This window comes from Neomonachus schauinslandi, chromosome 6, assembly GCF_002201575.2.
Source record: "Neomonachus schauinslandi chromosome 6, ASM220157v2, whole genome shotgun sequence".
In the NCBI taxonomy this organism is placed as follows: Eukaryota; Metazoa; Chordata; class Mammalia; order Carnivora; family Phocidae; genus Neomonachus; species Neomonachus schauinslandi.
In genome coordinates this window covers 111,685,025-111,709,023 of record NC_058408.1, presented here as the reverse complement: position 1 = coordinate 111,709,023, position 23,999 = coordinate 111,685,025, and the positions used below count along the sequence as shown (strand labels likewise).

At 37.5% G+C, this 23,999-nt stretch overlaps 1 protein-coding gene across 1 annotated transcript in view; it reads left to right on the top strand.

The window, feature by feature from the left end:
* Positions 1-23,999, top strand: part of GRID1 (glutamate ionotropic receptor delta type subunit 1) — a 697,236-nt gene that overhangs the window by 590,837 nt on the left and 82,400 nt on the right. The gene's annotated exons all lie outside the window — the stretch shown is intronic.

Below are 23,999 nucleotides of genomic sequence, written 5' to 3'. Positions count from 1 at the left end.
TACTTAACCAGCTTCTATGGCTCCCAACTGCCTATTTAAAAGAGTCCGGACTCTGGCCAGGATTCAAAATTTAGTATGATGTTATCCAGTTTAATTTTTAGTTGGCATTTTTATTGAGATAATTATAGATTCACATGTAGTTATAAGAAATAATGCAGTGAGATCTCATAATATCCTTTAACTGGTTTCCCCCAATGGTAACATTTTGCAAAACTATAGTATCTTATCACAACCAGGGTATTGACGTTAATACAGTTGACTGATTCTACTCAGATTTCTCCTCTTGTACTCATTTCTCTGTGCATGTGTGTATGTGTGCATTTGGTTCTACGCAATCTTATCCCATGTGTAGGTTTGTGTATTTACCACCATAGTAAAGATGCTAAAGAATTTTATTCCTGCAAGGATACCTTGTGTTTTCCTCTTATAACCACACACATCTCTTCTGTGTGGTTTCCTCTTATATCCACACACTGCTTCTTCCCCTCTAGTCTTGTTCTTAACCCCTGGTGACCACTAATGTGTTCTCCATTTCTAAAATGTCATTTCAGGGCACCTGGGTGGCTCAGTCAGTTAAGCGTCCAACTCTTGATTTTGGCTCAGTTCATGATGTCAGAGTCCTGGGATGGAGCCCTACTTCGGGCTCGTGCTCAGCACTGAGTCTGCTTGTCCCTCTCCCTCTGCTCCAACCCCCTGCTCACTCATTCTCTCTCTCTCTCTCTCTCTCTAAAATAAGTAAGTAAATAAAATCTTTAAAATGTTGTCATTTTAAATATGTTATATAAACAAAATCATAGCTTTTTGGTTGCCTTTTTCATTTAGCATAATTCTCAGGAGATTCATCCAGGTTGGTGTGTAAATCAATAATTCATTGCTTTTTGCTGCTTCGTGGTATCCCATGTACCACAGCTTGTTTAACAGTTCACATACTGAAGGACAGCTGGGTTGTTTCCACTTTTATGCAATTATGAATAAAACCACTATTGAATATTTATGTGTAGGTTCTGGTGTGAACACAAGTTTTCATTTGTTTATGATACATATCCAACAGTGCAATTGCTGGGTCATGTGGTAATTGTGTGTTTTATAAGAAAATATGCTTTATAAGAAACTACCAAACTGTATTCTAGAGTGACTCTGCCATTTTATATTACTACTAGTGATGTGGGAATGATCCAGTTTCTTTGCATCTTTGCCAGCATATAGTTTTTTCACTATTTTTTTTTTATTTTACCATTCTGATAGGCATGGAGTGATAGCTCATTCTGGTTTTAATTTGTGTTTCCCTAATGAGTAATTGTGTTGAACACTTTCTCATGTGCTTATTGCTATCTATATAGTAACCTCTTTGGTGAAATATCCATTTATATATTTTACCCATTTTCTTTTTCTTTCTTTCTTTTTTTTTTTTAGAGAGAGAGAGCACACACCCATACTCAAGCAGGGGGGGAAGGGCAGAGGGAGAGGGTGAGAGAAAATTCTAATCAGGCTCCACCTTAGCATGGAGGCTGACTTGGGGCTTGATCTCGTGACCCTGAGATCATGACCTGACCTGAAATCAAGAGTGGGATGCTTAGCTGACTGAGCCACCCAGGCACCCCTTGCCCATTTTCTAACTGGATTGTTTGACTATTACTCTTATGTTTTGAAAGTTCTTTGTATATTTTAGATACTAGTTCTTTGTCAGACATGTTTGTAAATATTTTCCCAACTCTGTACTTTCTCTTTTCAACCTCTTAACAAGGTCTTTCACAGAGAAAATTTTTTAATTCCTGTGAAGTCCAATTTATAAGTTTACTCTTTTGTGAATCATACCTTTGGTGTCAAGTCGAACTCTTGCCTAATCCTAGACCATGAAGATAATCTCCTGTTTTTTTGTGTGTTTTTCCTAACAGTGTTGTAATTTTACATTTTACATTTTGGTCTATAGTCAATTTTGAGTTAATTTTTGTATAAGGTATGAGGTTTAAGTGAGTTTTAGATATATAATTATAATAATTATATATATGGTTTTGTCTATGGATGTTCAGTTGCTTTAGCATCATTTACTAAAAAGGTTATCTTTCCTTCATTGAATTGCTTTTGCAATTTGTCAGGAATCAGTTGGGCACGGGTGGGTCCATTTCTGAGTTTTCCATTCAGTTCCATTGATCTGTGTGCCTATACCTTTGCCCATACCACACTGTCTTGATTACTATAGCTGCAGAGTAAACCTTAATACTGGGCAGAGTGATTCTTCCAATTTTATTTTTCTTTGTTCAGATTGTTTTAACTATTCTAGGGCCTGCACCTTTTCACATAAATTTTAGAATAAGCCTGTCTGTTTATAAAAAACTTTTCCATGGTTTTGATAGGAATTGCATTAATTATAGTTGAAATTGCATTAAACCAATAGATCATAACTTGCTGAAATTATTTATCATGAATAGGTATTGGATTTCTCAAATGCTTTTTTTTTTGCATTGCTTGACATGACCATATGATTTTTCTTCTTTAGCTTACTAATATGATTGATTACACTGATTGTTTTTCTTTTTCTTTTTTTTTTTTTTAAGATTTTATTTATTTGCGAGAGAGAGAATGAGAGACAGAGAGCATGAGAGGGAGGAGGGTCAGAGGGAGAAGCAGACTCCCTGCCGAGCAAGGAGCCTGATATGGGACTCGATCCCGGGACTCCAGGATCATGACCTGAGCCGAAGGCAGTCGCTTAACCAACTGAGCCACCCAGGCGCCCTACACTGATTGTTTTTCAAATGCTGTGTACCTTGAATGAATCTCACCTGGTCATGATCTATGATTCTTTTCATATATTTTGGATTCTGTTTGTTGATATTCTGGTTGAGGATTTTTGCATCTAAATTTATGAGAAATATTGGTTTACACTTCTATTTATTGTGCTGTTTCTGTCTAGTTTTGGTTTCAGGGTAACACTGCCTTCATAAAATGATTTAGAAAGTCTTTGCTCATCTTCTATTCTCTGGGAGAGATTATATAAAGTTGATGTTAATTCATCTTTAAATGTGGGTATAGTTCTCCAGGAAAACCATCTAGAAGATTTCATATTCTTGGAGCTTTTAAATTAATAATTAAAATTTTCATAGCTATAGGGCAATTCATATTATCTATTTCTTTTTCAAGTCTAGTTGGTTTACAGTGTTATTCATGTTTTCCATTTACTTGCTGATCTTCTGTTGTTGTTGTTTATCAATTATTGAATGTGGGATATTAAATCTCCAACCATTTTTTCAGAAGTGCCAATTTCTCCCTTCAATTTTATCAATTTTGATTCATATATTTTGGGACTTCAGGTGTATATATGTTTCTAATTGTAATTGTTTTATATTCTTACCAAATGACCCTTTTATCATTATATAATATCCTTCTTTGTCTCTTATAAAAACTTCCCTTAACTGGTACTAGTATATTCCTCCAGTTCTCTTTTGGTTATTGTTTGCACAAAATATTTTTTTATTCTTTAATTTTCAATCTATTTGTCTTGGAATCTAAAGTGAGTAACTTCCATATAACATATAGTACAATTATGTTTTTTAATCTGTTCTACCAATCTCTGTTTTAATTGGAGAGTTTAATCCATTTATATCTAATGTAATTAGTGATAAGGAGGAACTCACTTCTGCCATGTTGTTTGTTCTCTTTATGTCTTACACCTCTTTTGTTCCTCATTTCCTCCATTACTGCTTTTTTTGTGTGTTAAATAGATATATTCTGTATACCATTTTAATTCCCCTGTTGCTACTTTTACTATATATATTTTTGAGTTATATTTTTAGTGGTTGCCCTAGGCATGTCAATTAACATCTTAATTTATAACAATCTAATTTGGATTAATGCCAACTTTATTTTAATAATATAAAAACATGTTTCTCCTGGGTCACTCTGTTCCTCTCCACCTCTGCCCCAAGAACTCCCTTTTGAAGCTGTCTGATCCCTTACTTTTTAGGAAGTAATTAAAATTTTTTCCCAATTTATTCAATGGATAGTCTTCTATATTTAATTTTTAAATTGTTATTTTTTCTTGTTTTTTACTTAATGAATAAACTTCACAACTTGTTTTAAAACAACTTTAGATATTAGAATATATTATTAAGATACATGTTTATATTTTTTAACTTTAATTTTTAAGTTGTGATAAAATATACATAACATTTTAATCATTTTTAAGTGTTCAGTTTAATGTCATTAAGTACATTCACATTGTTCTATAAATATCACCACCATCCATCTCTAGAACACTTCATATTGCAAAACTGAAACTAACTCCCCATTCCCCACTTCCCCAGACTCTGGAAACCACTGTTCTGTTCTCTGTCTCTATAAGTTTGACTACTCTAGGTACTTTATATTAGTGAAATAGTATAGTTTCTGTCCTTTTATGACTGGCTTATTTCACTTAGCCTGTCTTAAAGTTTCATCCATGTTGTAGCATCTGTCAGAATTTCCTTCCTTTTTAAAGCTAAATAACATTCCATTGTATGTATGTACCACATTTTGTTTATACTATTCATCTGTTGAGAGACACTTGTGTGGCTTCCATCCTTTGGCTATTTAATCATGCTGCTATAAACATGAGTGTACAGATATATGTTCAAGTCCCTGCTTTCACTACTCTTGGGTATATACTAAAAAATGGAATTGCTGGATCATACGGTAATTCTATGTTTAATGTTTTATTAGGAACTACTTTATCATATTCTACAGCAGTTCCACCATTTTACATTCCCACCAGCAACTCACAAGGATTCCAGTTCCTTTATGTCCTCACCCACACTTATTTCGCCTTTGTTTTTGTTTTCATAATAGCTATCCTAATGGTGTGAAGTGGTATCTCATTTTGGTTTTGATTGGTATTTCCCTAATAATTAGTGATGTTGAGCATCTTTTCATGTGTTTATGGCCATTTGCATATCTTCTTTGGAGAAATGTCTATTTAAGTCGATTGCCCATTTTTAATTGGGTGGTTGTTTGGAGTGGGTATGAGGTCCATTCAGGGAAGGGGGCATATCTTACTTTTAGTTCACTAAACATGTCTCAAAATATAATTACTTTTATCTCCATTACAATTACAAAAAATCTTTACCTGTTATCATGATGAAAGCAGAGTCATTTGAAAAAAGGTAGCATTGGCAGGTGGTTTGGCACTACAACGATCAATGCCCTGTCTTTAGGAAATGCTTTGGTTAAAAGTTCTAGGCAAATAGAATTCAGAGGGATCACATTCAGAAGGATAGCATTTGGCCTAGAGGCTCATGTTGGCAGGCAGAAGCACAGTGGCATCTTATATCTCATAAGAGATATAACAGTGCAGTTGTAAGGGGCATAGACACTGAAGCTTGATTGCCAAGGTTCAAATCCTCTCTCCCACTTACCATGTGATCTTGGGCAATTTACCTAATCTCTGTGTGCTTCACTTTTCTCATCTATATGTAGGAGTAAGAATAGCATCTATCTTGTAGGACTGTTGAGGGAAATTAACAAACATATGTTAGAGTTTAAAACATTTACCTGGCACATAGAAAGGACCATATAAATCTAGACATAATTGTTGTCGACAAAGACCTTGTTAGTCAAAATAATAGCTCTGAGATTTGGAGTCTTGGATTAAGGAAAAGCAGAATGACTGGGAGATGTGAGCAAGAAGATAATAGTTTAGGAAACAGACAACTCTGTTTTGGTAATGTCACCAGCTGGCTGGATGACATTAGTCACTTGTCCTTTCTCATTCTTAATTTCTCTGTCTGTAAAATGGGGAGGTTTCTCTAAATGGCCTCATCATGATATTTAAGATGTTTATCTTTCCATTGAATTTGGAAACATCAAATTTGTAAACTATAAGGAGCAAATGCTTCCTATAGATAAATTCTTGTGCTAAACTAGGGAAAGATAGGCAATCTCTAAGAGCTTTGTCTTGTGTCCACACATTCATACAATTTCAGAAGGGAAAATAAAAGGATTGAACACACCAGCAATCTAATTTACCCCAAGATGATTTTCCCTCTTATCTTCTTGATTTTAAAAAAAATGACCTTTATTCACACAAACTTGCTGTGAGCTTTTTATTATAAGTATTTCTATCATTATTTGCCATGTTATGATAAACTGAAACTCTAGATTACCTTGGACATGTTGATGACTTCTTAGCTACAACACCAAAAGCACAATCAAAGAAAAATTGATGTTGGGCTTCATTAAAATTTAAAACTTTGTGACAAAGATACTGGTAAGAGAATGAGAAGACCAGTCAGAGATTGGAAGAAAATCTTGGCAAAATGCATATCAAATAAAAGGTTAGTATCTAAAATATATAAAGAACCTTTAAAATTGAACAATAAGAGAACAAATAACCCATTTAAAAAACAGGCAAAAGATCTGAACAGGCATCTCACCCAGAAGATTTGCATATGGCAAACAGCCATATGAAAAGATGCCTAGTATCATGTATCACAGAGAACTGAAAAACGAAATAACAATGAGATACCACTAAGTTAGGATGGCCACAATTCAAAACACTGACAGCACCAAATACTGGTGAGGATGTGGAGCAAGAACTCTCTTCCGTTGTTTGTAGGAATGCAAAATGGCCACTTTAGAAAAAAGTTTGACATTTTCTAACTAACCCTACCTTTATCATATGATCCAGCAGTCACACTCTGTGGTATTTACCCAAATGAACTGAAGTCACCTAACTACACAAAAACTTGCACATGAATTTTTCTGACAGCTTTACTTGTAATTACCAAAATGTGGAAGCAAGAGGTGAATGTATAAACTCAGGTACATCCACTCAATGGAATATTATTCAGTACTAAAAATAAATGAGCTATCAAGCTATGGAAAGACATGGAGGAACTTTAAATGACATTAATAAGTGAAAGCATGATGATAGATAAACAATTAAATATATATTTATAAATTATACCTATACTATTATTTTGTTATATTATTTATATGTAATTATAAATATGTATTTATTTGTATATTAGTAAGTTATTTATATTTAAAAATATAGAGAAAGAGAAAATATATATGGGCTTTATTAAGATCTATCTCAATTTTAAGATGTATTTGTTGATAAAATGAGGAAAAACATGAAGGGCAGGGCTAGTTATCAGTTAGGCCAAATGAAGCCAACTTATCAGTTTTTCTTTTATTGGTCATGTTTTTGGTGTTGTATCTAAGAAGTCATGGTCAAACCCAAGGTGGACCAATTGCTGTTTGCAGAGTGAACTTAAGGTTGTTTACACGTGGATTATTGTTAAATTAGATGTGAAGTTTCCATTTTTAAAATTAATGTATGGTTAAAGACATTGAACAAGAATCATAAACAGTTGGATATGATGTGAGTTTACCTCTCAAGCTGTTTATTTGTTTGTTTGTTTTTAATTTGGCAGCATGGTGTTTTAAATATTCAAATTTGCATGACTTTGGTGGTGGCACTCTTCTGGTTGTCTCTGGTCCCACCATCTGTTCTGTTTTTGTTTTCGTTTTTGTTTTTTACATCTGCTGGTTTCACACTCTCATATACCCACCTTCCACCCTCATGTTATTCCAATTGGTAACCTGTGACATAGAAGACCTGAATGACTCTTTGCGAGTTAGCAATTCCTATACATTTTTGCTATTCAAACCATGTTCCACAGACCGGGTCTCATCTCAGATCTCCTGATTCAAAATTTGTATCTAAGTCTCCAAGTGATTTCTATTTACATTAAAGTTTGGAAGGCATTGCCCTTAATTAGAAAAAAAATGATCTATAAAATTCTAATAGGCTAAAGTGATTGGCTGCATCTAACAAATACATTTTAACAGAGCTACACATCAATTCCTGCCTTTGGGGTACCGCAAACTGGAAAAGGATGGTGATGTGTATTAATGGCACTCATAAAAAAGAATGTGGGACTTCCTCTACATGCCATGATGGAGTAGCAGGTATCTGACTAAACCTTCCATATATATATATTTCCCCTATAAAACTTGGGGGAAAAAATAGCTCTCTACAAGCATTTTAAAGGCACAGGTAGAATGAAAGGGAAGGGAAGAGATAGGCCATGCAAACAGTGAGCATAAGAAAGTTGGTGAGGCTGGGACGCCTGGGTGGCTCAGTCGTTAAGTGTCTGCCTTCGGCTCAGGACCCTCATGATCCCAGGGTCCTGGGATCGAGCCCTGCATTGGGCTCCCTGCTTGGTGGGAAGCCTGCTTCTCCCTCTTACACTCCCCCTGCTTGTGTTCCCTCTCTCGCTGTATCTCTCTCTGTCAAATAAATAAATAAAATCTTAAAAAAAAAAAAAGTTGGTGAGGCCATCTCAATATTAAAGTAGACTTCATAGTTGACCCTTGACCAATGTGGGGGTTGAGGGTATTGACCTCTGCACAGCCAAAAATTTGCATGTAACTTTTGACTCCCCAAAATCTTAACTACTAATAGCCTATTGTTGACCAGAAGCCTTACTGATAACTTAGTCAATTAACACATATTTTGTATCTTATGTGTATTATATATCATATTATTACAATAAAGTAAGCTAGAGAAAAGATGATGTTATAAGAAAATCATAAGGAAGAGAAAATATATTTACAGTACTGTACTGTATTTATTCAAAAAAAATCCACAGATAAGTGGACCCACACAGTTCAAACCTATGTTGTTCAAGGGTCAACTGTGTACCATTCCCTATTACAAGGGATAAAGAGGGATATTATATGATGATAAAAGGAGCAATTTCACCAGAAAAATAATTATAAATATGTATGCACCTAATAAGGAAGCATCAAAGTTTATGAGGTAAAATTTGACAAATCTAATGGGAGAAACAGAAAAATCTAAAATAGTTCAAATTTTAACTTCATTCCATTAGAAATTGACCTCTCAAGTAAACAAATGACCAATAAGGCTGTAGAAGATCTGAACAACACTATCAACCAACTTGATATGGTTGACATTTATAGAACACTACACCCAACAATTGCAGAATACACATTTCTTTCAACTATCCAGGGAACATCCACCAAGACAGATAATTTCTTGGGCCATAAAGTTAAATCTCAATCAGTTTCAAAAAAGTAAAATCTTACAGAGTATATTCTATCAGTATAATTAAGTTAAATTAGAAAGGAATAAAAACAATCTAGAAAATCCCCAGTGAAATTTAAATAACAGTTCTAAACCTGTGGGTCAAAGAAAAAACGTCACAAAAGAAATATTAAAAAATATTTCTAACTAAGTAATGAAAACAAAACATATCAAAATTTGTGTAATGCTGCTCAAATAGTGCTTAAAGGAAAGTTTATGGTTTTAAATGCCTTTTAAGGAGCAAAAGAATGCTTAAATTCATGATTCTTAGTTCCCCCTTTAAAAAGATAGAAAAGTAAGAATAAGCTAAACTCAAAGTAATTTTAAAGAAAGAGATAGAATATGTATGATAATATAGAAAACTAGAAAAGGCAAAAGTTGGTGTTTTGATAAATTTAATATGTTGGTAAACCCCAAGCAAGACTGGGCGCCTGGGTGGCTTAGTTGGTTAAGCGGCTGCCTTCAGCTCAGGTCATGATCCTGGAGTCCCAGGATCGAGTCCCACATCAGGCTCCCTGCTCAGCGGGGAGTTGTTTCTCCCTCTGACCCTCCCCCTTCTCATGCTCTCTCTATCTCATTCTCTCTCCCAAATAAATAAATAAAATCTTAAAAAAAAAAAAACCCAAGCAAGACTAATCAAGAAAAATAAATTAAAAAATAAAAATAAATGAAAGAAAACTAAAATTGTCAATATCAGGAATGAAAGTGGGGCTTTTACTTTAGATCTTTTGGACATTAAAAGGATAATAAGACAATATTTTGAAAGTTTAACAACTTTATGCCAATAAATTAAACATAGATGTTTAATGGATAAACATCTAAACATAGATGTTTAGATGAATATGGATATAGTTTTTTAAAACCACAACTTACAGAAACTGATTTGAAAAGAGATAGCAATCTGAATATCTATATATTAAAGATATTGGATTTGTAAGCCTCAAATGAAATTCCAAGCCCAGATGGCTTCACTGGTGAGATCTAGCCAACATTCAAAGAACTGAGACTAATTGTAATCTCTTTCAGAAAATAAAAGAGGGGAAAATGTTTTTAAATTCATTTAATGATACTGCTGTAACTCTGCTACCAAAAGCTGAAAAAGCTATGACAAGAAAGGAAAATTATTGGCCAGTATCCCCCATGAACTTAGATGGAAGCACCCTCAACAAAAGAGTTGCAGATTGAATCCAGCAATGTATAAACAGAAAAAGTTATATTCAAGTGAAGTTTTTTTCCTGGGATACAGTTTTGTTTCAGTATTTGAGAACCAATCAATGTGATTCACCACATTAACAAAGTAAAGGACAAAAATTCCATCATCATCTCAAATGATGCAGAAAAGCTTCTGACAAAATTTAACACCTGTTCATTATTTAAAAATAAGTAAATAAAAGGAAACTTCCACACCCTGATAACAGGCTAGAGAACTGACTGCTAATGATATACTTAATGATGACATTTTTACTGTGCTTCCCAACATTGTGTTGTGTGTCCCTGCCTGACCAAGAAGCAATAAAACAAATAAAAAGTGTACAGACTTGGGGCGCCTGGGTGGCTCAGTTGGTTAAGTGTCTGCCTTTGGTTCAGGTCATGATCCCGGGACCCTGGGATCCAACCCTGTTGGACTCCCTGTTTAGTGGGGAGTCTGTTTCTCCCTCTCCCTTTACCCACCCCCCTCCTGCTCTCTCTCGCTATCTCTTTCTCTCAAATAAATAAATAAAATCTTAAAAAAAAAAGTATACAGACTTGAAAGGGAGAAGTAACCCTGTCTTTCTTTTCTGATGTCATGATAGTCTTTGTAGAAAATCCTAAGTCTTCTAACAAAATTAAATCTAATGAATAAATCTGTAGTTTGCAAGAAACAAAGTCACCATACAAAAATCAATTGTATTTTTATATACTAACAACTAAAAACTGCCAAACAAAATTAAAAAAATACAATATCATCAAAAACATAAAATTCTTAGGAATAGATTTTTAAAAGATGGGAAAGAATTCTATCCTTAGTGGAAAAATTAGTGGAAGATATTTCCGAGAAAAATTAAAGATCTAAAAATAAAGGGACAGATGTCCAATATTCATGGATGGGATTGGAATACTCAGTAATGTGGAGATGGAAGGCCTTCCTAATTGAGCTATAGATTCAATGCAACCACCATCAAAATTCCAACAGACTTTATACACACACATGTGCATGCGCATGCACACACAAACATATACACACACATACAGTATCTAGAATTGGGAAAGAATTTCGATGAAGAATCAAGTTGGAAGACCAACACTACTTTATTTCATGACTTTCTACAAAGCTGTAGGGGCATTCTGCATACCCTCTCTAACTTTATCTGCTATAGTTTCTCAATGTTCTTGCTTCCCTGGCTCCCGTACGCTCGTCAAAGATCACAGGTTTTTTTGTGCTTTGGCTTTCACTTAAGCTAATTCATATTTTTGGAACATTCTTCTCTGCTTTTTCACCTGGTCAACTCTGACTCATCCTTCTAGCTTCTGCTCAAATGTCATCTCCTCCAAGTGGCCTTCCTGGATACACCTCAATTTAAATCCCCCTTTTCTGTTTTTCTCTTCATAGACTCCACTTACTTTTCTTTTTTAGCAGTTATCGCATTGTGTAACTATGTGTTTATGTGCATATTGTACCTCTTCAATGAAGGAGTTGACTTTGGCATTTTTATTTTTCTCTATTTTTATCTTGAGGACAAATGCTTATGTCAGGAATACATACATGCCCTGCTGGGCAAAGTGTTGACAGAACACCTTTTTCTAAAGGTCAAATTGGAGATTTTCCACATCTTTTGAATTTTTTTCATCCTTCTTATTCCTCTTTGCTCTGGTATTCATGGATCTATTAGAATTGTGTGAAATGCAGTTTGCAGTCTGCATACTGTTTCACATTTGAACCATGAGATTCATGAGTTGAAAACCTCCAGACTTTATAGCTGTGCTAAGTCATCCATATAAACAAACTGGCTGTAGAATCAGTGTTCACGCTGAGGCTTATGAATGCAAAAATCAGCTGATTCAAAGGAGCTGGGTTCATCGGGGGCAAATGTATCGTGCCACTCCTGCAATGGGGTGTACACCCAGTTCTCTCCCCTCCCATCTACAGCTGAAGTGTCATGTTGTTAAAGAACTTGAAAGGCATGGAGTCCAGCCCTCTGAGGCAGATGCTGGGTTCCTAAGGAATTGTAGAGACAGGGCTTCCCCAGACTTACTCTGTAGACTGTGCTCAAGAGATGACCCTCCTCAGGACGCCTGGGTGGCTCAGTCAGTTAAGCAGCTGCCCTCTGCTCAGTTGATGATCCCAGGGTCCTGAGATCGAGTCCCCCATCAGGCTCCTTGCTCAGCGGGGAGCTTGCTTCTCTCTCTGCCTGCAGCTTCCCCTGCTTGTGCTCACACACTCTCTGTCTCTCTCTGAGACAAATAAATAAATAAAATCTTAAAAAAAAAAAAAAAAAGAAATGACTCTCCTCAATGCTAACCTAATGTGCCATGCCACGGTCCTGGGAGGTCTCAAGTTGGTACTTCTTGCACCTTCTATTTTTTTTTTTTTTTTTTTTTGATGAGTGAAATAAGTTAATCACAGAAAGACATGTATCATGTGACCTCACTGATATGAGGAATTCTAAATCTCAGGAAACAAACTGAGGGTTGCTGGAGTGGTGGGGGGTGGGAGGGATGGGGTGGCTGGGTGATAGACATTGGGGAGGGTATGTGCTATGGTGAGCGCTGTGAATTGTGCAAGACTGTTGAATCACAGATCTGTACCTCTGTTTTGTTTTTTAACAGTAGACCATTTTCTTGAACAGTTTCAAATTTATAGGAAAATTGAATGGGAAGTATGGAGAGTTCCTTTATACAATTTCCCCTATTACTAACATTTTACATTAGTGTGGTCCATTTGATGAGCCAGCCCGGATACAGTAGTATAAACTGAATGTCATGGTTTACTTAAGGGCTTGTTCATTGTGTTGTACATTGCATAGATTCTGATAAATGTATAATGATATGTGTCCACCATTATAGCAGCATACACCATAGTTTCACTGTACTAAAACTTTCCTCTGCTCCACCTATTGATCCTACCTTCCTTTTCCTCGAATATAATTTTTAACTAAGCAGAAACTGGGATCATTCTAAATACCTACCTGCTCCATATTCTCTGGGTCTGCTCTGTCAATAGATAATATCCATTCTACCTCCTAAATCTCTCGAATGGTTGTCACTTCTATATTCTCTCTACCCTATCCAGGTCCTGATGACCTCTTAGCTTATTACAATAGCCTTCTGACTTTCCTTTTTCTCTCCTCTTTTTACTTCTTCAACCCTTTCCCTGTATAGCCAACAGAAACACCTTTGTAAAATAAGTTCTGATCAAAACCTTGTGTTTAAATCTCCGGTGGTTCAGCATACATTTCCGGTTAAAATTCAGCTTCCTTATCACAGCATCTTCACTTGGCCTTGGCCACCGTTCCAGCTTTGCCTTTATTTAACTACATGCATGTTCTGTTCTGCCTCAAATGGCTAAGCCTTGGTGGGTATCTTAATATACATCCTGTACTTAGCTAGTTTAAGAGTTGAATTTTTGAAGATGCAGTTTTGTTTTCTTTTCTTTTTGTTTTGTTTTGTTTTGTTTTGTTTATCCTGTATGGTTTTCTTATTTTTTTTCCTATGGCAGCTTCTATCTAGAGCTTCTTAAATTCAATTTTAACTTTTATTTATTTGTTTTCTTCATGTTTCTATCCTTGGACTTATTAAATGGAATTATTTTACTGTTTGTTTATATGTTTTTCTCTTCATTAGACCACAAGCTCTTTGAGGGTGGAAACTGTGTCACATTCATATTAGAATTCTCCATGGTAAGCAAAGGACTTGACACTAGACTAGAATTTAGTAAGGGTGGGGTGAATGCATGAATGAATAAACAAGGGAACTTGACAGACTCAGTTAACCTAGAGTCAGTAAGAAAATAAATAATAATAAAAATGAGCATTGAAGGTTGGAGGAAAAAATGGATGGGTGTGGAGAGAAAGCAACATGCATAGGGCTGCCGGTGAAACCAGGGACAATATTTGCCGCTGAGAACAAGCTCCTCATTGGGCTTGTGCTGTGTGATGGAGGCCATTTGGGGTGTCAGAGAAGCTGTCTCAAGACCTACAGAGAGGGACACAGTGACAACTTGAAGTGAGACCACCCAGTGTGCAAAGGCACCCCAACTCCAGTATCCCCTGAAGTGGAAACAGGTCGCTGAAATGAAGTGATCATTGCTGTTGGTGTTCAGTGACCAAGGGGCCACTAATCTTCCAACCAACCCAGGTGTTTTTGGTGTTCAGTGACTGTCTTCTAACAAGGCGAGGTCAAGTATCTTGGAAAACAACCAAGATATTTATGGCAAATTCGACACCATGTGGAGCTGTTCTCGTTTTAATTACTATGAAAAGAAGATGATTTGTTGATAATGCAAGTAAATGGGAAGTTTGGGAGGAAGAGAAACTATCTTACTGAAATTTATTGTAACAGACATGAAAAAGGAGGAAGAGCTAGGCATAACTTGGCTGTTATCTCAGACTATAGGAAGTTTCAGAGGGGAAGGTCTTTAAACAATGAAATGGTAGTATTCTAATCACAAATTATCCCAGTGAGGAGGGGATAGGGATAGCCCAGGGGCTCTCCCGGAGTCAGATGGTTACAAGACAAGTACAAAAGTTGAAAGGTAGTGCACAGGGTTGTAAACAAAACAGGGACATCCTGTCCTTGCAGGTAGGGCCGAGTTACAGAATTAGCTTCAACTAGGGAAGCCTGCTGAAGCAAACAGATGTCAAGTTTGGATAGAATGAATTTCTAACCCCTAATTTTGACTAAAAATGTGTCTCAAGGAAAGAGAAGGTGAGTACTTAAGGAATACTGACGCGTGGTGTTAATGGATGGTAACGTAAAGTAGAATCACCGCTGCAATATACAAATCACTGAATTCAAATGTTGTGCTAAGCATGATGGCATGCTTTCTGTATGATTTTAGGTGGTCCTTTTATGGATCAGAGCCTTAGCTTTCTCACCTCCAAAATATACACAATCCTGCCAGTTCTATGGTATGCTATATAGGTTCAAGTAAACTTTGTGAAATCCACCATGATGTTGGCACTCTGTTGGTCCTCCATAAATAAAAAAGTTCATCTTTCCCTTGATGCCTTTTAAAATCTTGCTTCTAGATGCAGTTGGATGATTATTCTAAGGCATTGGAAACTTACAGAAATATATGCAAGTACACTGTTCATAATATTTGAAAATGGGAATGGTGTCAGATTATTGGTGATGGTTAAATATTTGAAAACAGTTGAATTTTTTCTTTGATAGGCCAGTGAATTTGATGTGCAATCATGGAAAGATTTATAAATGATCTATTTGAAAGGAGATTTGTGACTATCTAGGAAAGATCCATAGGCGGTAGTACCAATTCCCCAGGAAAAAAAATCATGTTTGGTTAGGCTAACCTCTTTCAATTTGTTTTTGTTTGGTTTTGATAGGCTTATTTTACTGGCAAATTAGAATAACTCTATAGACATAGTATATCTTGGTTTTAGCAGTAGAGTTGATGGCCTTACTTAGTAATCTTGTGAATAAGATGGAAAATGTGGTTTATAGTTAAATAGATCTGCAATTGGTTAAAAGTGGTCCCAGAGCATTAATAGTACTTGACTTAATTTAGCAGATGATTGCCCAGTTGAGTGGCGTAAAGTTCTGACCTTGGAACTATAGCATTTAACAATCATCAAAGACTTAGATTAAGATAGCAGAGACATGCTAATCAATTTCACAGATGATATAAAATTTAAAGGACTTATAAATACATTTTCTATAAAGCTTATTCACAATGTAAGTACTTTTTAAAGACAGATACACAAATCAAAGCACAAAAATTAAAGACTGTGTATTTCAATGTGTAATTATTTTATCACAGATTCAATTCATGGCCAGTTCTAATAGGTATAGATTATTAAAATCTTTCTCCTTAAGATAATTTTGGTAAGTTGGGTGTGGCTCCTGCTGACAGGTGTTGTAAAATTTAAACATCATTCTACATACTGTTTTTCTATATTTAGTTTCTTACTGTCAATTTAACTCTCGGTTGGTTGAAGTATGTTTTCAGTAGGTGATTCAACAACAGAATATAGATGTTTTCTCTCCTAAACTCTTTCTTTTCTGCAGATGTGTTTCATTTCTGGTTCTTTATATATGAAAGATAACTAGCTGGATCTAAGTTTATATTCTCTACCATGTAGGACTCCACCGGGTGTGAATGGCCAGCTTTATTTTTCTCCCTTTGTACCCTCCTCCCATCTTAAGCTTGAATTCCTGTAGTTCATTTTTGACAAATTTTTGTTAGTATGCGTACAAGTAGTGTATGTTTCTTTGCATTGGATTTCCTTCGAATGTGATGAACCCTCTCGATTTTCATGCTTTTATATTTTGTTGGTTTGTTGTATTCGGGGATGTTTTCTTCAATTATAACTACAATTATAACTTCAATTATAAATACAATTACATGTATCTTTGCAACTGGTATATTCTGAGGGTGGTGTTCTGGTCTCTAGTCCCTGTAACTATCAGCATTTTCTTTTCACTTGCCTTCCATTTCTTTGTTCGTTTTTCTGGACTAAGAGGCAACTTTTGACGTGTGTTCTTCACCTTCATCATCATCTATTCTGTTTTCTCTACTGGCAGTGTGAATTTCATTTGAGTAACTACAGTTTTTCCCCCTGCAATTCATTTTATTAACGATTTTCCTTTACACTTCATCCTGTTGACCTTTCACTTCTTGCTCTTATCTTCTTAGGCTCTAGGTACCAGTTCCAAAAATATTTGTAAAAAAATGGCACATTTGCTATTTTACTAAGTTATTATTATTGAGTTATTGTGTGACATTTTATCCCTGTTATAGTTATTTTATTAGTAAGGTGAGGGAATAGTGTGTGCTAGTGAAAAACCATTTTAAACTGGAAGGTCTGGGGTGGTTATCTGTTGATTGATAGAATCAAGACTCTAAATGATATCAGCAAAATGGAACAAAGTGCTGAAGCCAACAAGATGGATAAGTGTAATCTGACAGGCTGCCTAAAAATAATCAGCCACTTAAGTATAGGACAGGCTGGAGGTTGCCTGACCTGGTATATTTCCAAGCTTACACATTCAGCTCACTGCTTAGCTCACTCCCCTGCCCTTTCTGGGCAATCTAATCTACTCTGAAGGCTTCAATTACCAGCAAATACTGAAGATGTGACATCTGTGGCCCTGGTCCAGGCCAGACACCTAAACTTGGCATGTTCAGCACTGAGCACATTAGCTTGACCCCCAAACCATTCCACCAATATTATTCATTAGTTGAAGAGTATCACCATCCTCCTGGTCACAGAGTCATCCCTAACCCAGTCTGTCCCCATTTCCCACAGGCAATCATTTGCCACCTTTAGATTTTTTGTAAATATTTCTCAAAATCTCCCCTTATTCACTGTACTTTGGGAGCAGGTGCTCAGGCACTGGATGATTTCCTCCCTGCCTTTGGATGTTTTGAAATCCATCTTTTCTGTTTTCCTTTTACCAGTACGTTCCGAGTATCTTTTTTATTGTTTCACTTATTTATTTTTAAAGTATTTATTTATTTTAGGGAGAGAGAGAGCATGAGCAGGGGGAGGAGCAGAGGGAGAATCCCAAGCAGGCTCCATGTCCAGCGTAGAGCCTGAAGAAAGGCTCGATTCCACGACCCTGAGATCATGACCAGAACTGCATTCAAGAGTCAGACACTCAACCCACTGAGCCACCCAGATGCTCCCTGAGTATATTTTTATATTTACATATTTTTAAAATTTTATTATGTTATGTTAGTCACCATACAGTACATCATTAGTTTTTGATGTAGTGTTCCATGATTCATTGTTTGCGTATAACACCCAGTGCTCCATTCAATATGTGCCCTCTTTAATACCCATCACCAGGCTAACCCATCCCCCCATCCCCCTCCCCTCTAGAACCCTCAGTTTGTTTCTCAGAGTCCATAGTTCTCATGGTTCGTCTCCCCCTCTGATTTCCCTTCCTTCTCCTAATGTCCTCCATGCTATTCCTTATGTTCCACAGATAAGTGAAACCATATGATAATTGACTTTCTCTGCTTGACTTATTTCACTTAGCATAATCTCCTCCAGTCCAATCCATGTTGATGCAAAAGTTAGGTATTCATCCTTTTTGATAGCTGAGTAATATTCCCTTGTATATATGAACCGCATCTTCTTTATCCATTCATCTGTTGAAGGGCATCTCAGCTCTTTCCACAGTTTGGCTATTGTGGACGTTGCTGCTATGAACATTGGGGTACATCTGGCCCTTCTTTTCACTACATCTGTGTCTTTGGGGTAAATACCCAGCAGTGCAATTGCTGGGTCATAGGGTAGCTCTATTTTTAATTTTTTGAGGAACCTCCAACTGTTTTCCAAAGTGGCTGTACCAACTTGCATTCCCACCAACAGTGTAAGAGGGGTCCCCTTTCTCCACAACCTCTCCAACATTTGTTGTTTCTTCCCCTGTCCATTTTTGCCATTCTAACTGGTGTAAGGTGGTATCTCAATGTGGTTTTGATTTGGATTTCCCTGATGGCTAATGATGATGAACACTTTTTCATGTGTCTGTTAGCCATTTGTATGTCTTCTTCAGAGAAGTGTCTGTTCATCTCTTCTGCCCACTTTTTGACTTGATTATTTGTTTTTTGGGTGTTGAGTTTGGGAAGTTCTTTATAGATCTTGGATACCAGCCCTTTATCTGTAGTGTCATTTGCAAATATCTTCTCCCATTCTGTGGGTTGCCTCTTTATTTTGTTGACTGTTTCCTTTGCTGTGCAGAAGCTTTTTATCTTGATGAAGTCCCAAAAGTTCATTTTTGCTTTTGTTTCACTAGCTTTTGGAGATGTATCTTGAAAGAAGTTGCTGTGGGCGATGTCAAAGAGGTTACTGCCTATGTTCTCCTCTAGGATTTGGATGGATTCCTGTCTCACATTGAGGTCTTTCATCCACTTTGAGTTTATCTTTGTGAACGGTGTTAGAGAATGGTCGAGTTTCATTCTTCTGCATGTGGCTGTCCAATTTTCCCAGCACCATTTATTGAAGAGACTTTTTTCCATTGGACATTCTTTCCTGCTTTGTCAAAGATTATTTGACCATAGAGTTGAGGGTCCATATCTGGGTTCTCTATTCTGTTCCACTGGTCTATATGTCTGTTTTTGTGCCAGTACCATGCTGTCTTGGTGGTCACAGCTTTGTAACATAACTTGAAATCGGGCAACGTGATGTCCCCAGCTTTGTTTTTCTTTTTCAACATTTCCTTGGCGATTCGAGGTCTTTTCTGATTCCATACAAATTTTAGGATTGTTTGTTCCAGCACTTTGAAAAATGTCATTGGAAGTTTGATCGGGATGGCATTGAAGGTATAGATTGCTCTGGGTAGCATAGACATTTTAACAATGTTTATTCTTCCAATCCATGAGCATGGAATATTTTTCCATCTTTTTGTGACGTCTTCAATTTCTTTCATGAGTGTTTTGTAGTTCCTAGAGTATAGATCCTTTACCTCTTCGGTTAGGTTTATTCCGAGGTATCTTCTGGTTTTTGGTGCTATTGTAAATGGAATCGTTTCTCTAATTTCTCTTTCTGCAGTTGCGTTATTAGTGTATAAGAAAGCAACTGATTTCTGTGCATTGATTTTGTATCCTGCCACATTACTGAATTGCTGTATGAGTTCTAGTATTTTGGGGGTGGAGTCTTTTGGGTTTTCCACATAAAGTATCATGTTGTCTGTGAAAAGAGAGAGTTTGACTTCTTCTTTGCCAATTTGAATACCTTTGATTTCTTTTTGTTGTCTGATTGGTGTTGCTAGGACTTCTAGTACTATGTTGAACAGTAGTGGCAAGAGTGGGCATCCTTGACGTGTTCCTGATCTTAAGGGAAAGGCTCTCAGCTTTTCCCCATTGAGGATGATATTCGCTGTGGGTTTTTCTTTTTCTTTTTTTTTGTTTTTTAATATTTTATTATTTTTTTTATTTATTCATTTGAGACACAGAGATACAGAGAGAGAGAGAGAGAACATGAGCAGGGGGAGAAGCAGAGGGAGGGGGAGAAGCAGGCCCCCCCGCTGAGCAGGGAGCCCGATGCGGGGCTCGATCCCAGGACCCTGGGATCCTGACCTGAGCCGAAGGCAGACGCTTAACCATCTGAGCCACCCAGGCGCCCCTGCTGTGGGTTTTTCATAGATGGATTTTATGAACTTGAGGAATGTTCCCTCTATCCCTATAGTCTGAAGGGTTTTAATCAGGAAAGGATGTTGTATTTTGTCAAATGCTTTTTCTGCATCAATTGAGAGGACCCTATGGTTCTTCTCCCTCCTCTTATTAATGTGTTCTATCACATTGATTGATTTGCGAATGTTGAACCACCCTTGCATCCCGGGGATAAATCCCACTTGGTCGTGGTGGATGATCCTTTTAATGTATTGTTGGATCCTATTAGCTAGGATTTTGTTGAGGACTTTGGAATCCATATTCATCAGGGATATTGGTCTGAAATTCTCCTTTTTGATGGGGTCTTAGCCTGGTTTGGGGATTAAGGTAATTCTGGCCTCATAGAATGAGTTTGGAAGTTTTCCTTCTGTTTCTATTTTTTGAAACAGCTTCAGTAGAATAGGTATTATTTCTTCTTTGAATGTTTGGTAGAATTCCCCAGGGAATCCATCAGGCCCTGGACACTTGTTTTTTGGGAGGTTTTTGATCACTGCTTCAATCTCATTACTGGTTATTGGCGTATTCAGGTTGTCAATTTCTTCCTGTTTCAGTCTTGGCAGCTTATCGGTTTCCAGGAAGGCCTCCATTTCATCCAGATTGCTCAGTTTATTGGCATATAGTTGTTGATAATAATTTCTAATAATTATTTCTATTTCCTTGTTTTTAGTCGTGATCTTTCCTCTCTCATTCATAATTTTATTCATTTGGGTCCTTTCTCTTTTCTTTTGGATAAGTCTGGCCAGTGGTTTATCGATCTTATTAATTCTTTCAAAGAACCAACTTCTAGTTTCGTTGATCTGATCTACTGCGTTTCTGGTTTCTAATTCATTGATTTCTGCTCTAATTTTAATTATTTCTCTTCTAATGCGTGGCTTAGGCATCGTTTGTTGCTTTTTCTCTAGTTCTTTAAGGTGTAGAGTTAGTTGGTGAATTTGGGATTTTTCTATTTTTTTGAGTGAGGCTTGGATGGCTATGTGTTTCTCCCTTAGGACCGCCTTTGCAGTATCCCATAGGTTTTGGACCAATGTGTTTTCATTTTCATTGATTTCCATGAATTGTTTAAGTTCTTCTTTGATTTCCTGGTTGACCCAAACATTCTTGAGCAGAGTGGTCTTTAGCTTCCAAGTGTTTGAATTTCTGCCAATTTTTTTCTTGTGATTGAGTTCCAGTTTTAAAGCATTGTGGTCTGAGAATATGCAGGGAAAAATCTCAGTCTTTTGGTATCTGTTGAGACCTGATTTGTGACCCAGTATGTGGTCTATTCTGGAGAAGGTTCCATGCGTGCTCGAGAAGAATGAGTATTCTGTTGTTTTAAGGTGGAATGTTCTGTAAATATCTATGAGGTCCATCTGGTCCAGTGTATCATTCAAAGCTCTTGTTTCCTTGTTGATTTTCTGCTTAGATGATCTGTCCATTGCTGAGAGTGGAGTCTTGAGGTCTCCTGCAATTAACGTATTGTTATCCATATGACTCTTTATTTTGGTTAACAGTTGGCCTATGTAGATGGCTGCTCCCATGTTGGGGACATAGATATTTACAATTGTTAGATCTTCTTGTTGGATAGACCCTTTAAGAATGATATAGTGTCCTTCTGTGTCTCTAATTACAGACTTTAGTTTAAAATCTAATTTGTCTGATATAAGAATTGGTAGCCCAGCTTTCTTTTGAGCTCTGCTGGCATGGAAGATGGATCTCCATCCCTTCACTTTCAGTCTGGATGTATCTTTAGGTTCAAAATGAGTCTCTTGTAGGCAGCATATGGATGGGTCCTGTCTTTTTATCCAATCTGCAACCCTGTGCCGTTTTATGGGAGCGTTTAGGCCATTCACATTGAGAGTGATTATTGAAAGATATGAATTAATTGCCATCATGTTGCCTGTGAAGACGTTGTTTTTATAGATTGTCCCTGTAAATTTCTGTTGTATATCACTCTTGGGGTCTTTCTCCTTTTATAGAACCCCCCTTAATATTTCTTGCAGGGCCAGTTTAGTGGTCACATATTCTTTCAATTTCTGCCAGTCGTGGAAGCTCTGCATCTCTCCATCCATTCTAAATGACAGCCTTGCCGGATAAAGTATTCTTGGCTGCATGTTCTTCTCGTTTAGTACCCTGAATATGTCTTGCCAGGTCTTTCTGGCTTGCCAGGTCTCTGTGGATAGGTCTGATGTTATTCTGATGTTCCTCCCTTTGTACATAAGAAATCTCTCCCCCCTAACTGCCCTTAAGATGGTTTCCTTGGTTCTAAGATTTTCAAGTTTTACTACTACATGCCAGGGTGTTGGCCTGTTTTCCTTGATCTTGGGAGGGGTCCTCTCTGCCTCTAGGATGCAAATGTTTGTTTCATTCCCCAGATTAGGGAAGTTCTCAGCTACGATTTGCTCAAATACATCTTCTAGTCCTCTCTCTCTCTCCACTCCCTCCGGGATTCCAATTATTCTGACATTGGAACGCTTCATGGTGTCACTTATTTCTCTGATTCTATTTTCATGGATTCTGAGTTGTTTTTCTCTGACCTCCTCTTTTCCCTTTTTATCTATTATATTGTCTTCCAGGTCGCTTATTCGTTCTTCTGCCTCACTTACCCTAGCTGTTAGATTATCTAGATTGGATTGGATCTCATTGATAGCATTTTTAAGTTCTGCCAATTCACCTTTCATTTCTGCCTTTAGAGACTCTATGTTGCCGTTAATTGATTTCTCCATTCTAGCCATTGTCTTCACAATTGCTAGCCTGAATTCCATCTCTGACATTTTGGTTATATCTGCATCCATTTGTAAATCTGCAACATAAGTCATAATCTCTGAGTCTTTTTGGGGGGTCTATTTTGGGGGTTCCTCCTCCTAGTCATTCTGTTGATGGGTGTTTGAGGGAATGTATAGAGTCCAAATTATTGACCAGAACCCAAGCAAGAGCACCTGTTTTCTCAGGACCTTAGGGTTGCTGGCCTCTTGTTTTCCCAGCCTGTCTTCTGCGGGAGAGGCCTGCTGCGCTGTTACTCAGGCAACCCTGTTTGGGCGGAGTTGCCCTGCCCCCCTGTGGTGGGGGATGGGCTCAGTGGGAATCAGTTTTTGGGGCTTTTATTCTCTGGTGGCTTTCCCTGGCAGCTTTCCACGTCTCTTCCGCGAGTCAGAGCAGAAGAGACCGTTTCCAACCCTGTGCCTCAGAGCAGAGACCGCAGTCTGTTCTTCAGTGAGCTCTCCAGGCCACACCGTCTCCGTTTCTGTCCATGCTGCTATAAACTGCAGTGGCCTGGGTTGTGCGCCCCTCCACAGCTCCCCCAGTCCTGCCTCCAGGTTGGGGCACGTCTCTGCCCTTTGTGCTTCGAACACCACCAGCTGCTCCCAGTTCGCGTGCGTGCGACCCTGCCACTCCGGGTTTCCTCCCCGGGGGCTGCAGTTCGCAGGTGTGACCCCGCTGCTCTGGGTTTCCGCCCTGGGGGCTGCCCTAGAGTCCTTTCCCCGATGCTACCGGTCTGCGAGTCTGTGCCCGTCCCCAGCGCGTGAGGCTGTCACTCACCGGCAGTGTAGGATCCCCACGGCCAGGCACCCTCCCGCTGCCATTTATCCTCTGATATCT